We start from the raw sequence: 16,186 nt of genomic DNA, 5'->3' as shown, positions 1-16,186 counted from the left end.
AACCCCCTTCAGGACTCCATATGGTCATTTTGAATACCAGGTCATGCCACTTGGCATGGTTAATGCTCTCTCGATATTACAGCATTTCATGGATCGCATGTTCTCCGATGTATTGCTTAGATCGGTCATTAGCTACCTGAACGACATGCTGTTTTTTTCCAGATCCAGGAAAGAACATCAAAAACATCTAACTGAAGTACTGGAACGGTTATGAGAGAATCAATTACTAGTCAAGCCAGAAAAGTGTGTGTTTGAAGCATTCTCAGTGCCCTACTTGGGATTCATACTGTCTGAAAAAGGTATCACCATGGATCCATGCAAGACTTCTGCAGTGCTTAAGTGGCCAGCTCCTTCATCAGTAAAGGATGGCCAGCACTGTTTAGGGCATGCTAATTTCTATCAGAGATTTATACCTGACTTATCTGCCACTGTGCTTCCCATTATGGCATTTCTCAAAAAGAACACCCCGGTTGCAGAAGAGACATTCTGTTTACTCAAAAGAAGATTCTGTTCTGCCCCCATACTAAGACAACTGGATCAAAGCCTCCCTTTCATTGTAAAAACAGACGCGTCGGCAGGAGCTCTTGGGGCTGTCCTTAAACAAGAGTTCAATGGAGAGGAACACCCCATCGCTTACCTCTCCAAGACCTTTACTACGAGTGAACTCAATTACTCTGTGATAGAAAAAGAACTCATGGCCATGAACCAAGCCTGCACAGAGTGGAGGCACTTGTTACAGGGAGCCATATCACCCTTCACAATAAGGGATGATCACAGGAACCTGCGAATTCTGCCGCAGATGGACTGTATTAATGCAAGACAAGCCAGGTGTTCATACTTTTTTGCACAATTCGCCTTCACCATAACCTGTATAACTGGATCCGACAATACCATCACGGATGGCTTATCCCGGAGTCTATCACCCAATATCTCTGATTCACAGCCTGAACCTGTTTTCGCCAAGAATACATTTCTTGGAGAAGTCGCTTCCTTTCTGCAGGAAGTAAGAGAAGCCACTGCACATCTACAACCTCATATGTCTGAGAGAACTCTAACTTCTAAGGAAGGGTTGCTTTTTCATCATGAGCTGCTAGTCATACCTGATGACAGACTTTGCAGAAGAGTAATGGGGGGGTGCCTTGAAGGGAAGACAGCTGGATACAGAGGTTACACTGCACCTTTTGATCTAATCCATCACTCCTTCTGGTGGCCTCCCATGAGTTTGGACATAAAACAATATGTCAAATCTTGTCCGACTTGTGCCCAATGTAAACACTGCACTGGCAAACCTATTGGCCTCCTAGAACAGAGCCCTACTCTTACAAGACCCTGGAGTCACCCCTCTACAGATTTTGTGGTAGATCTCCCTTTGTCTAGAGGATGTACTGCGATTATGGTGGTCCTGGATTCTTTCTCAACGGCAGAATTCGCCTATAATAACTCCATCCACACTACTATCGGTAGGAGCCCATTCTACTGCACTTATGGTCTACACCCTCGATTGTTACCCAACACAGCCGTACCTACATCTGTAAATCCGTCATTAGACAGTCTTCTAATGGACATTTTGCAAGCTCATAAGGATGCCTATTCTTACTTAAAGCAAAGAAGGGAAGGTTACAAGCAATATTCTGATGTCCACCGACTTCCAACCCCTGGATGGGAGATTGGCTCTAAGGTTTGGCTCTCTACTAAGTTTCTACCCCGATGGGTTCGACTGTCCAAACTGTCCCTTGGACTATTTGAAATAATCTCCAAGATGAACCCAGTGCCATTCTGGCTCAGATTACCCCCTTCTCTACACAGGCTATGCCCTTTTTTCACTCCTCTTTATTGATAACTTTTGTAGTGGATCCCTATGAGCGCAAGAAGAAGAAGACCACTCCTTCGAGAGAACCAGAGGTATACAAAGTATCACAAATCTGTGACTCCAGATTTCACAGTGGTTGCCTTTACTATTTATTACACTGGAAGAGATATCCCTCTTCAGAAGATACCTGAGAACCGGTGTCGCACCTCAAGACCCCTGACCTACTGAGGAAGTTTCATCGCCTACATCCAGGAAAACCTGGGATGTGTCAGTATAAGAGGGGGCATACTGTTATCGGTAGACCTTCGTGGAAGATGCATGACAGATGGAGCTGGAGGCGCCATTGATTGTGTCTGCATGTTTCACTATAACGTACTTACAGGTCTAGTCTTTTTGTCCTTCTTCTGTTCTTATTCCGGAACTCCATGCACCGTCAGTGCGTTGCAACCCGTTTTCTTGCTTTCGGGGTAAGACCCTGTTTGTAGAGATTGCGCTACATTCTGTCCTTTGTTCTGTACCCTTGTTTCTCCTGCCTTCTGGGCCTCCCTCTTGGCTCCTTCCTTCTCTCGCTTCACCCTGGCTCACTTGTTCCAGTGCTGCCTGCCTTTCTGTTGCGTTACAGCGCTCTTGTCCCTCATTCGCTTACTTCTACGCCACACCAGTACTTTATTCATGTCCCTTTAAATAGCCTCACTCTATCTGCTGGGTAAGCCGCTCTTCCACATCCCTGCATGCTGCATCATATCAAAGCTACGATGCTCCTGACTCTCATTGTGCTACGGCTGCACTTTTCCTCATTTTCTCAGCCATTTTGCCCAACTTCCACTGCTGGGAATCACGGCTCTTCCTCATCCCTGCATGCAATACCTGAGTTCAGTTCAGGGTCATTGTTTTCCCAGCTTCAGTGTTGAGACACCGCTTTGTGGAACTACAAGACATCAACTTGGACTAAAGTGCCTCTTTCCATTCAGCTGTAAGGGCTCATTGCCCTATGTCCTGATACTACCAAAGAACAAGTTATCGTCCTCCTCTCCACGTTGGACCCCAACTGGAAAAACGTTTTTTTTGCCTTCGCTTTTCCCTTTGACTTGGTCATCTCGGGTGGGGGCCTATTGCCTTGACTGTGGGACCAGCAGGCATAGTGGCTTCCTCTCGAGATCGTGCTTACCTCTTCAAGGATTGACAATCTACACGTAAGAATGGAAGTACCACATCAACAGATGACTTACCTGCTTTGTCAAGCGAGGAAGAATCAGGTGAGGATATTCAGCCTATTGGTGACAGGGATATGATTCAACTGATAAACATTGAAACCCATGCTAATAAATGTGGTACCACCAGAAGGGGAAAATCAAAAAGTTTATCGCCTAGATTCTGATTGCGTATCCACACTGAAAGAGGTGCTGTTCCCTCAATTGTATATTCCACCTAGTCAACAAGATCTATTCTTTAAAACACAAGTGTTATTAGATACACTTCTTCTCACCCATTACAACATACAGCCTTGGAACCGAATAATACTCAAAGTTCGACCTGTGTTTTCTTTTATCAGACGTAGTGCTCTAAGTGCCCCGCCCTCCAAACCTTTTTTTTGGGACCCAGTCTATATTCGTCGCAAGACGCTCAGGCTTAACCACACATTTTCCCCAACCTACTCTTGCGACAGACTCAGACTAAGAAGATTCTGAGGATTTTGAAACCTTAGCCTCCAAGAAAATTTAACAAAGTTAATTGAATTACAAAGCAGGCCATTACTGCCACAGGGTGTACTTCAGCCATATCTGAAGATTTAGGATTTCTTTTTTCTAAATTCTGAACGCCTGACCAACCAACATGGATGGGAAGAAAACTTGAAAATATGCTACTTGGGACCCCTATTGAAAGGTGAACTCCAAACTTCCTATCAATTACTTAACCTTTCACAGGGTGCCACCTTTCTATCTATCAAAGATGGGTTACTAAAAGAATGGGGCATAGCTGTAATTTTTACTGACAAACATTACGAGCCATAAAATTAATCCCAGGGAAAAACCCCTTTAGAACAAGGTGAATGCATTAAAAACACAGTGGCCTTATGGATTAATAACAAGTCCTTAGAAGAGCTAACAGAGATGATTACCTTAGAACAATTCACAAATTCTTTACCTCTTTTCTTGCAAAAATCTGTCCTCCAGTTAAATCAGCCTACTCTAGTCATGGCAATTGTGACTGCACAGAACCATTTGGATGCAGCTAAACACTTCCATTTTTCCCGATGGGAAGAACAGAAGGACCATAAATCCATCCATCGAATTCAACCTCAAGGAGTACATAAACAAGGGGGATCACACATGATCAAAGAAGGGATACCACGGGAGAAAATAGAAAGTAGGAGAATTGATCCAAAGGCTAAGGATGAAAGTACAAAAGAAGAGTTAAAAGGAAGTGAACCACCTTTTTTGATCTGTTTTTCTTGTAGAGAAACAGGACATCTAGCTAGACACTGTCCAAAGAATATAAAAGATGAACCAATGGAAATAGGCTGTTTGAAGGACAAGGAATGGAAGAACCTGAGGAAGAAACTTTCTGTATCTGCCTGTGTCACATTCCTGTTGAGTTTACCTATGAAAAGGCTTGGGTGAATGGAAGACAATTGAGAGCCCTGATTGACTCTGGTAGTAAATAAACCGCTATACAGGCTGATCTAGTTACCAAAAGAGATCTGGATAACGAGGCCCTAGTTAGAGTGACATGTGTACATAGAGACAATGAGGTATATCCAAAAATGCCAGTAAACATTGCCATCTGAGCTGAGTCCTGCAAAATATAATCTGCTATAATTCCTCGACACCCAGAAGAATTAATTCTGGGGTGAGATTTCCCCATCTTCTCTACTCTCTTACAAGAACCTCCACCCCTTCAGAGATTTTCTACCCCTAAAAGCCTGTCACACGGATGACTACTTTGTAAAATTCCCCAGTATGGAACTGGGAAAACATTGAGCCCAAAACAGACCTTAAATCCCAATTCATAGGCTATTGTAAAGAGACAACTGAACCCATTCCACCACTACCTACCCCAACCATAACTAACCAGCGCAATATGCAAGAGTTCCTATATATTTCTCATCCCGGTCCTCTTCCAGGTCTTACCTACCAGAAACCTGGACAAAGTACAGGCATTTATACCTCGCCTAGGGGAAGGGTATGCGAGAAACCTGAAGGTGTCTCACTTATTTATCCCCGGGGATCTATCATCCAGGTGGCCAGGACATGGCCATCACTATCAGATCCAGTTTCTGGGGGTGCACTAGTGAGGGAGGATCACCCGGATGGGGGGGTCCTCAGGGAGTGGAAGTGGGACACTGACAGGTGAGGCGCGGCATCTCCCTTCTTATACCTTTTCCCCATCCTACCCCAAACACTCTACCCCCCCCTTCCGATACAGACACTTTCACCCATTGCAAAAGACGACGGACAAACACGAAAGCCATTCACCTGACATGTCCCAACGCCAGGGTCGGGCAAAGTCAGGCAATTTACCAGAATCACACACACCTGACGGCCCTTTCCCTTCCCCAAAGGGATAAAAGGTGGCGCATGAGAGCACAATACGAGCAAGGCAGACTACACAACGACCGAGCTAACTAAGCGCGGCAGTTCAAGAGGAGAAGAAACCCGGCTCAAACCGAGAGGGCGACAAGGAGAGAAGCGACCTTGCCCTTTCCGAGCCAGGCCTGTGAAATCTCCCCAGAAGGAATTGTAAGACCACAAACAATATCCAGCGTGTGTTGCAGCAGATGTCAATGGTACACAAGGTCCTCCTCTGCTGATAAGGAAGCTGAGGGGAGATGCTTGACATTGTGGTACCGGCCTTGACAGAGAAAAGAAAAGCCGACCGGTTCATTAAAGGCCATGAGTCGAAGGGAGAACCGATAAGAAACCGAACTGTGTTTGAACAAAAGTAGCGAAACCGGCTAATTGAAGAAAGTACAAAGAACATTTATTTCCATACGAGAGGGGAAAGCCAGCTACAGGGGAGACAGGCACTATGCAGGTGCTTGCTTGAGAAACTCTGGGTAAATATCCCATGGTTGAAACTACTGTTAGCGGAAGGCATTGGGAACGGCGAAAGAGGCTTGGGTCGAAGTAGTCATACGGGGGTCTAGCAAAATCCTCCGTACACTTGAAAGTCTTTGACCGACAAGTGAAGGTGCAGTTAAGGGAAATTAATCCCACATTTTGTGAATTGTAAAAGTTGGCAATAGTGAACCCGATGGAGGTATGCCGATAAAGAAGGGGCTATGCCAAAAGTCTCGATTAACAGTGTGTTGACCGGAGTCAACCCGGCAGAGGGATGTCCACAGTGAACTGTACAAAAAGATAGTAAGATTGGTGAAATAGATGTCACAGATGAAATTGTATTGAAAGCCATAGTGAACCCAGCCGAGGGAGGCTAACAATTGAGAAGGGTCTCACCCCGGAAGAGGGGGACCCACGGGTGAAGAATTATCACCCAAACACCAGTAGAGAAGAACTTTGAACTTTTATTGACCTTTTGTTTAATCTTTGGAAGAGTGGGGGTGCAGGGGTGAAAAGATATCACTCAATGTGCAAGCAGAAAGGAATTTTTGTTTATTATTTTGGAACACATCAGATCCTCGGAGCCAAGAGTCTTTTTGTAGAAAAGAGACTTAACCACCAAAGGCTCTGATAGTTGAGAGTGGACCTGTTAGCTTGTGCTGGGAAAGCTTGAGCATTTGCTGTGCTCCGGAGTCCTACCTTGTCCCGTGCCCAAAACGTGGGGACTAACGCAGCATGACTTATTATATGTGAACACTTTTTTCTTTCCTGTGAACCTTATCCCACACTCATTGTTTGTATTTAGCGCAAGGATTGGCAATAGGTTTTTTGTATAGGCCCTTTTTTTTTTACAAGACACCACTAGGACTGCCTTATTATTTTTTGATGGTCGTAGCTTGCTCCCATCTTATATTTGGGTTTAGATTAGGCATTTTTTCATTCCACATATACAGTTTAATAAACACCTTTGAACTGTGATCACTTGTGTCTGTCTTTACTGTTACCACAATGAGTTCCTTACATATTACGTTAAGGAATGTCCTGCTGGATCTACCTTACTCCCAAGGACCTTTACCGCCAGCTTGTCCCTAATGGCAAGGAGAACCCTGGCATTTCTATCCTCCGCATTGGCTTGGTACAGACAGGGATAGCCCCTTATCTTAAGCTTCCCCTTGTCCTTTTTCCTAATATGTGTTTCTTGAAACATCAGAATTTCTGGTTTCACTCCCCTCAGGGCTCCCTCTATTTTCTTCTTTTTTACCGGAGAATTCATACCCCTAACATTGTGGGACAAAATTCCAATCCTCTTCATTGTACTACCGTAACTTTGTTCTTCAACAACGCATTTTCCCCCTTCCTTATTAGTAAACATGCCCTCCTTCTCTCCAATACATGTGACTGTTAAAATGGATTTCTGAACTCTGACCTGGTGAGCAGAGGTTCAGAAGGCAAGCCTCATTTATTGGAACAGGGTAACCTTCTGGACAAGCCAGACCAATCAAGGTAGCATTGGCGGCGGTCAAGACTAGGTCTCAGGAGGGGTGAGGGTGACTGAAAGACCACAATGAGTACACAGAGTAAAGGACACTCCAAATCACTCCCAGTCAGGTGTATATATATTAAAAATACAAATACAGGTATTCAAGGCCTTTTGAAGTTCAACACACAGTAGTTATCAACAGTAATACTTTTAGGCCAACACAATCCTACTAAAATACATATATACAAAACCAATGAGCCTAAAGGGTTAATGCACGAAATGGGTCCACAACCTAAAAATGGAAGGAAGCAGGTGGTGCAAGTAGTCTTTAGGCAATTCTGCAGGAATCACAATTCTAACTGAAAGGCAGTCCAGTCCCTACGATGAGAGGAGCCTTTTGCTCAAATGTACTTGCACTGCTGGTGCACACGGTAGTGCAGATGGGCGAAACAGGGTCTTTTGTAGGGACTGCAGCAGCTCAGGAAGGCAGGTGAGGTGATGCAGAATAGGTTCCCACTATTCGAGGAGGGTCTCCCCAACAGGGCAGAGCTGGTTTCAAGAGTTGGGAATAGTTTGATAGCTCGGGCTATCTGTGGAAAGGAGAGGGGCGCTCAGGGGCCACTCATGCGTAAAAAAGGTTGGATGCACTAGAGGCCACCAGTAAGGGTTGCTAGTACACACCGACCCCCGGCGCAATTCGGTTGGAGGTTCAAATACGGCAATTCTGCGGCTCTGCGGCTTTCAGTGACAAAGTTACATCATTGATTCCCAGACGGGACAGTGGTGATTTCTCCGCTCCTGCTGGATGGATCAGGCCAGTTTCACTGTAGCAGGCTTCAGGGGTAAGAGCGGCAGAGCAGCGCACCTGCAAAGTTTGTCAACACAGCTGGGCGACACGGTAACCGCGTGCACTCCGGATCAGGCTCTCTCTCTCTTTAATCCGGACCTGGGAATGCCAAGTGTATGAAATTCGGTGTGAGAGTGCCATGAACAAAGAGCTAGCGATATACCAAGTTTCAAGGGTCTCCTGGAAACAGTGGTGGTTTCAGGGCAAAGGTCCTGCACAAAGCTGGTCAGCCCACTGGTTGGCCCAGGGACAATTCTGAGAAGGCTTACTTGCAGGGTTTGATGAAGGTGCCGAGAATAGTTGGTCCCATTATTTCAATGGGTCGAAGCACCTTTGCATACCTTCTAGTTCGAACAGATGCAGTGGGATGACAGCAGGCTCAGGGAGCCAAACCTTCCAGCGGGTCACCAGTGGTTCCTCGACTCAGCTTCTTAGTTTCAGGATACTTGGATCCTATCCTTCGTTCAGTAAGAACTCAAGAGATCGACATGGTATGGGTGTTTGGAGCCTTCTCTTATCCAGAATCTCCTTTGCGCCAAAGCGAAGAGGACCCAATGGGAGATCTGCTCACATACAGGCATACCATACGTGGACCAATCATGGACCACGATGGTCCCAGGCATTCACAGCACACCAGACTCTCTCGCACCCAGGATGTGTATTGGAACCAGACAGTCCAGCCCACATCCTGGAAGCACACACACAAGACATGCAGAAGCCCGTGAAAGCTTGGCGTTTCACGGGAGAATGCATACCCAAATAAGGACTGACTTGGGTCAGCTCAACCTGGGGAAGGTGAAGGGGCAAGAAGGCCAAAGGACAAGACAAAGAACCTCGTTGCATGGTAATTTTGGAGCCAGGCCACCTATTTGTGGCAAACGTGGTAAACGCGGTTTACCTGGTAGGAAAGGGTTAAAAATATGAGAAAAGATAAGCTGCCACCAGCCCTGTCCAAGGCACATCTGCACTCCTCCTAAAAAATACTTCGAGAGTATCTAGGGCCTTTTGAAATGACTGGAATACTGAAGTGCACTGTACTGGAAGGTACATTGTGCACTTGCAACATGTTGCAGAAAAGTTGCAACATTGACAAGGACTAAAGGAAACAAATTTGTATTTGTCTTTTATTTATTTGTAGTCTCCCAGTACTAACTGTCTGTAAGGACATGTCAGTTTCCCCATAATAAAGTGAGCGAAAAACCCAGGGCAGTGCAGCTGAAGGCTTTGCTCCACTGGCAAAGTCAGACTATGGTGTTTAACAGCAGTAAAAAGGTGGGGGATACACAACTGGAGGGAAACTTCACATAAATGGGAATCTTTCCTAACAGAGACCGTTCCAGCCTCTTGTGCCTCCACCTTGTCCCCCCCAACCAAACATACTCCAACTCCCATACCCCATCCACCCTTCCCCAACTTTTCCCCCATTCCCTAGTGAGGGCCAAACTTCATAGGATCCCCTGGGCAAAGTGCCCAGTGCCATTGGCCCCCTATAGCACCCAGAGATACTTTGTGGGGAGTCCTAAACCCCACTTTGTGATTCCAACCGGCTGCCTACTGCCTTGTCGTCCCTAGGGCCATCATCTTACTTAGTTTTGCGTGTCCTTTTCATTTTCCGCTTTGAAGCCGCTTTCCTCAGATGTGGTGTTGTACCTTTAAAGTCCCCTGAATATCCTTGAGTGGGTTCCGAAATGCATAAGCATGGAAGCAATCACTTCCTATTGTCCTCTTTAGTCATCGACCTCCATTCCCAAGGTTTCTGGACTTTCTTTTTCTGCCATTCTGTCTTTCTTCTGCTGCCGGAAGATTTTTCTTCATCCTCCGGTATCTGCAGAATATGTATTCCTCCTTCACAGGTCATAATTTGGTGCTGCCCGTCTTCCCACTTGAATAATAGACCAAAAGGGAACGTCCATTTGGATCTTATTTGTTTTTGCGCAAGAAATCGAACTACCGGGCCCATTGCTCTCCTTTTTTGTAATGTTGATTGGGCCAAGTCTTGATACAGTTGCACTTCTGAGCCATTGATATTTATCGAGCCTGATGTCCTTGCTGCTCTTAGTATAGTCTCCTTTTTAGTGTAAGAAGTAATTGCCACTAGCACATCCCTTGTTCTCACGCCTAGTTCTGCTAGTTTTGGGCCGACCCTGTTAATCCGATTAATATTGACTACTTTCTCCTCGCCCGGGAGGAGGTTTGTGAATATTTGTTGTGCAGTAGTTTTCAGGTCCTTATCCTCCACCGATTCCACCAGGTTTTTGATCCATGTGTTGGATCTGCAGGAGCAGTTCTTCAGATCCTTGCATTGAATCTCTAAATTATGAGATAGTCTTGAGAGATGTTCTAGCGCCTTGTCGTTCTATCTTGTGTCTGTCTTGTATTTCTCTTTCTGCGGTGTCCACCCTCTCCTCCAGTTTAGCAACATCGGCCATCACTTCCTGTAGTGAATGCTTCAATTCTGATTTTAATAGGGAGAATTCCATCTGAAATGTCTCCATGAAGTGAGCCTGGAATGCCCTAAAGCAAATATGAAAGTCCTCTTTCTGCATTGCCATCTTCAAGGTTTCCCCACTAGTTTGCAGTTGCTTATTGGGAGCTTCCTCACCTTCGGTAGGTTGTGGTGGCGTGCCAGGGGACCACAGTTTTCTAATGTTAGTGTCCATATTTCTTTTCAGGTTTCTTTGACCCACCGTTGGTGCCTTCCCTTTGCTTTTGGACATGCGGTAAGTGTAATTGGCCTCTGTTCCGCAGTATGACCTATGGGTCGTTTCCCTTCCAATATCCTCCAAATGTTGGTTCCAGGATAACATATTTATATATTAGTCCTTGGCATCTATCTAATCACCCCACACCCTACAGGCCTTAGTGTGGTTATACCCCTTTAAAACATCCAATTCAGTGCTCATGGTGCACCATACTCCTCCTTTCCGTATCCCCCCCCGGGGCTTCAATTTGGTTGGACGCCCTCTTCTTAGTGCAGTTCTCCGGACCCTGTATGGTCGTCTGTCCGCTCTTTCCTAAGCATTTTACCCAGTCATCTTGAGCCTTAGGCTTATAGCCTTTCTTTGTTGTTGCAGGGCGCTGTTTGATCCTCCTGAAGGCTCTCATGCATGTTCTCCCAGCTTCCTCACCTTACGTTTGCAAGCCGCCCTCTTCCCCAGGTGGTAGAGGGCGGAATGGGGCTGCCTCACCGCTTTCCCCAGGGGAGTCTCACTCCAGTCCCTGCCCCCACCTTCTGAGTCTGTCCTCAGGGCCCTTTCATCCCTTACCGCTGCCTTTTGTGGTACAATTGTTGTTGGGAGTGTCTCTGCCTCCGCGCCGGGTATCTCGATCTGCGATCCTCGATCCACTTCCCAGGTCAGGAAGTGGAGCGTGGTCTGTGTGGGATTAAATCCTCCCCATCTCCAACCGTTGCTCGGGGGATGGCGTACATTGATCGCCCAATTTCCTTCACACGCGGCCACTTATCTTGTTCACTATCTTGGGTCGGGGCCCAGTTGTCGATGTCCCCCTCCAGTAGGCACCCTCCGCCTCCTCCTCCCTGGGTTGTGTGTTGCTCTCTGCCTACCAGGTGCCATCCCTCCTCATTCTGCAGCACGCCTGGGGGAGGTCTCTCTCTTAGATGCGGCTCCCTACTGCTTCAGGCTTTCTCTAGCTGTCCCGTTGGAGGTATAATGTGCCTTGCCAAGTCCCATTCCCAGCACTCTGCTTCAGGGTTGGGGCATTCACCGTCCACACAATATTAGTTGGGCTGTCTGTGACTCTCAGGTTGTTGTGAGCGCGGGTTAATCAGCCGCCTGGTTCCTTGTAGGTTATGCTGTTATATCTCCTGTCGCATCCCTCTCGATTTGGCACGGCAGCTTCAATTATCTGCTTTATGTTGCCTTTACGGACGGAGCAGTTCACACAACTCCTGCTCCGCCAGCTGCCATTTTGGAATACTATGGAATTGTTTTGAACTTGAGATAGGCAATCTCGAGACTTTTGTGGAACTTTCTTGAACTTGGGGAAGGGGGGCTGAGAAGGAGGCTGAGCTGGAAGCTGCCCAGAACTTTGTGTTGATCACTATGTATTTTGTTTTTGACATCCCTAGACACTGTTTAGCTAAAGTTGTGAGGGCAAGGATAGGTTTTGGACACAGACAGACTTTTAAGAAGAACTTCTGACTCAGACTTTCCTTAGTTTCATTCAGGTAGGGAAATCCCACCTTAGCATGGGGCAAATTAGGCTTTCAACCATCCTGAGTGAATAAACCATTTTGTTTTGAACTTTGAATCTTTTCTCTGTCTTGCTTCATGATGCCTTCACATCTCCCAAAACCACTGGAATGGCCACCCACATATTAACGTGGTGTCAGACAGTGTGAATAAATTGAGCCCAAGGATACAATAAAGCAAGATAAAGCAATTCAGTGGCAAGAAGAAAAGGTAAACTGAGAGGTGGCAGACAGAAGACTGAATACAGGTGCAGCGGCTGAAAAAATAGACAAGCAAAAATAAGCGGCCAGGACCAAGGCAGAAGTGGACCTGAGGAAAGAACCTCTTGAAGAGTTAAGTTGGCAGGAGCAGGCTGAAAGCAGGGTAAAAAGGCCCAGAGAACCGGCAGCATCTGATTCCACTAAATAGAGGACGTTGTGATGCACTGATGGCAGCGGTCGCTTCCTCTTTGTATGCCCGGATAAGAACGAGGCTCTGCATTACTGCTGGGTAACCCTTGACAACCAAGACAAGCCAAATGGAGAGCACATGTGCAGAACTCGGCTGCCAGTTCCCGAAACATGCACAAACCCTGCAAGATGTCCTCCCATGGTCAGGGGTCAGCAACAAGGACTGTGTCACGGCAGATCCCTGGGAAGGGGGTCACTCAATCGCCAGAGGGCCCGCCATGGAAGTTAAGCACGGCGCCGCAGGCAAGGCAGTGTTGTGATACACATGTCAATGTGGATACATACAGATAAAATTACAACAAAATCAATATGGAAAAATGCTGATGGAAATGTTAAAAAATAGATACTATAAAACCAGCAGCCTTAAATATAAGTCATACCTGAGTCATACCTGAGTCAAACCTATTGCATCCACATCAATTTGATATCATACATGTGTCAGCACTGTGAGCCCAGCTAAGCTGTGGAAGGGTTATGTGTATTCTGGTCAGAGAGCTTGGCCTTGTCAAGGGACAGGGCAGGAGAGTGGATGCCTCTATTTGATCCTTTGTGAGGTTGGGTAACATCTCTCTTAAGTAAGGCAGCCTACCAGCAGGAGCAGGTTTATGAAACAGGAATCAACGAAAATGGCCATTTCAAAAGGACTAGTCTCACACCAGGATGATGCATACCAAAAGAGTCTTTGATGCTTATGCTTATGACAGGGGAAGGGGCAAGGTTAGTGCAGACACAGGGAGCTCCATGCAGCTGGGGAAACATTCTACCATCTTGTGTCTTTTTGCCTCTCTCCTTCCTGTTCCTTTCCACTTCCTGCAGCACAAAGCAATCTGGGTATGATGTCGGAAGGCAAAGACCACTTGTCTTAGTGCCAAGGATTGGACCCCTTAAGGCAGGCTTGGTGCTGCCCAATCACCTGTGAAATTTTCCCTTTAAATGGGGGGTATCCCCCCACCTTCTTTGGTTCATCTCTAGACTTTGGTCCTTGAAGAAGAATTTCTTTGGACCCTGTTGGGAGAGTCCTTTCCAAATTCCTACAGTTGTGAGGTGAAGACAGGTAGTCCAAGGCAGAGGCACGCTCTGCTCCCTAACCAAGACCTGCCTCTCTGTCAACCGCACTGGTACTCAGGACCTCACCATACTGAAGGACTCCTTAAAGTGTGTGGTAACCTGACCGCTTTCTGGGAGCCTGAAAACAAGAACCATCTTTGTCCATTAACCCCTCAATTGGACATCACAGCACCTGAGAGCCAAGCCAGCAGGATACCTGTGTTATCACTGTCAAATCACTGTGAGCCATGATATGAGCCCTTTCAATCATGTTCGATCCAACAGGACCCTCCACAGCTGCTTTGGGCACTTGTTGACCTTTGAACTACTGTATCGAACGTTCAAGCCAGTTCTCCACTGAACTGAGCCAGATGAGCGCGTTGTTGCCTTGGCTTGAACAAAGAAGCCTTGATCTGCCTGCAACAGTTGAGCGATCATTCTAACCTCCATTCTTTTCGTCACCGTTACAGTTGACGATCGAACCGCCGTGGTGTTCTTTCCTAACTGCGCCCTTCTAGCACAGCATTGAACTGACTCACTTTGCGCATCCCGTCATCAGCTCGTCTGCCGTTGAACCTTGATTGCCAAACCTAATTCTGGTGCCCTCCACAATCCACATTGCTCAAACATAGCTTCAAACCACAGTGATCTTCAGTTTGACCCCAACTTGTCATCTGCTAGTTATCTGCTGATTTAAGCCTGAATCGAAATGTCCGTACAGTGCCAGGAGACTTACTTCGCCATTGTTGAACCGACAAGAACCACAAAGATATATTGACTGGTAACAGTCCCCCGGATCCAGTTTTGAACCCTAGAGAAGGGCTAGATCACTTTAATCCCTTTTTGTATACAAGGATATATACTTTTTGAAGAACGTTGTGGTTGATTGCCTTTCACCCCTGTTTCATCACCCAGAGTGCTGCATCTTTCTAACACTAGCATATTCTGGGTTTCTTCCACATGGGTGGGTTTTTCTAGTGTATTCTAGTTAGTTACATTTAAATATTGCATGTTTAATAAAAGTATATATACTTTTTATAGAACAATGATTGGATATTCCTTTATTTTGAACTTCGCTGTTTGGGTTCCTACTAGTAGAGCCTTCACTCTGCCCACATACCAGAAAAGGCAAAGGTGGTACATCTCTTAACTGTGCCTGTTTTAACTTTATGATTGGGTTCAATCGACCCGAATGTGGGGAAAACGTCAATTCATTACACCCTGTGCCAGGGAAAGCATTGGAGCGGTTGCTTGGAGAAACATGGTTGGATGTATGATCCCGCCGGTTTTATGTTTGTAGTGTTTTTACTCTGCTGCCCCATGCAATGTTTGGTAAGAACCGGGCAGGAAGAGTACCACTCGGACCATATGTGTGTGCTACTCCTGGGAAGATGCGCTGCACTAGTGCGCAGGTCTGTGGGGGTAGGACCTGAGTTATGCTTTCCACTTGGGGATGGGACTAATGCATGGATAGGGAGGTGTGGCTGCTGGAAAGTGGTGCAGGGTTCGTGTGGTGGTGCTTTGGCTTTGCACCTGCATCTTCTTAATTCAATCCTAGTGGGTGCGCTCAGGAGCCATGCCTCCTTTGGTGGGGCACTAGTGTGGTGCTTGTATGCACATCCGGTGCTGCTAAGTTGATTTGGGCGAAGCAGCGGCAAGCAGGTTTTTTTCAATACACTCAAGAGAATGCCGCCTTGTGTTGCATGATTAATTGTATATTGCTGGCTTGCAGATGGTGTATGAACACTTCTGCTAAAGCTAGTTTTTCTGTGACAAGGAAACTCTGTTCTCACATGAGTGAGTCGCCCCAGAATGAAGCGTACCCCTGAGTGCAAACATATCAAGCAGATCTCCTCTGAGGAGTCTTGACCCTTTGGATGCCTCCCGCGGGGAAGAGTACAAAGCATGGATATCCCCTCTGTTTCTGAGAAAAGGGTGTAGAAGACTGTGCTGCAGACTTTGATGGAGAGTCAGGGGACAAGAAAAAAGTCAAGAGGAGAGTGGCTTTGTCTTCCTCGCTGCCGTCCTTGTCTGTGTCGTCTTCCTCCAGTGGTTCATTTCTAGATAAAGAGGCACCTGTGAAAGTGGTGCAGCAGGTGGCTGACGGAATGTGATTGTCCTCTCAGGAAGTGCCAGCGTCCTCTGGAGAGCTGAAGGTTCACCAGTTCAAGAAATACCTCAAATTGGGGTTGCCTATGATACCTGATATCAAGCACAACGGTATCCGGTGATTCCATCGACTACAATGCATCGAATGCAGGGCCAAAGTGCCATACAG

The sequence above is a fragment of the Ambystoma mexicanum genome, chromosome 5q (assembly GCF_040938575.1).
Source record: "Ambystoma mexicanum isolate Mex_15411 chromosome 5q, UKY_AmexF1_1, whole genome shotgun sequence".
NCBI classification, from domain to species: Eukaryota; Metazoa; Chordata; class Amphibia; order Caudata; family Ambystomatidae; genus Ambystoma; species Ambystoma mexicanum.
This window is presented reverse-complemented; position numbering follows the sequence as displayed.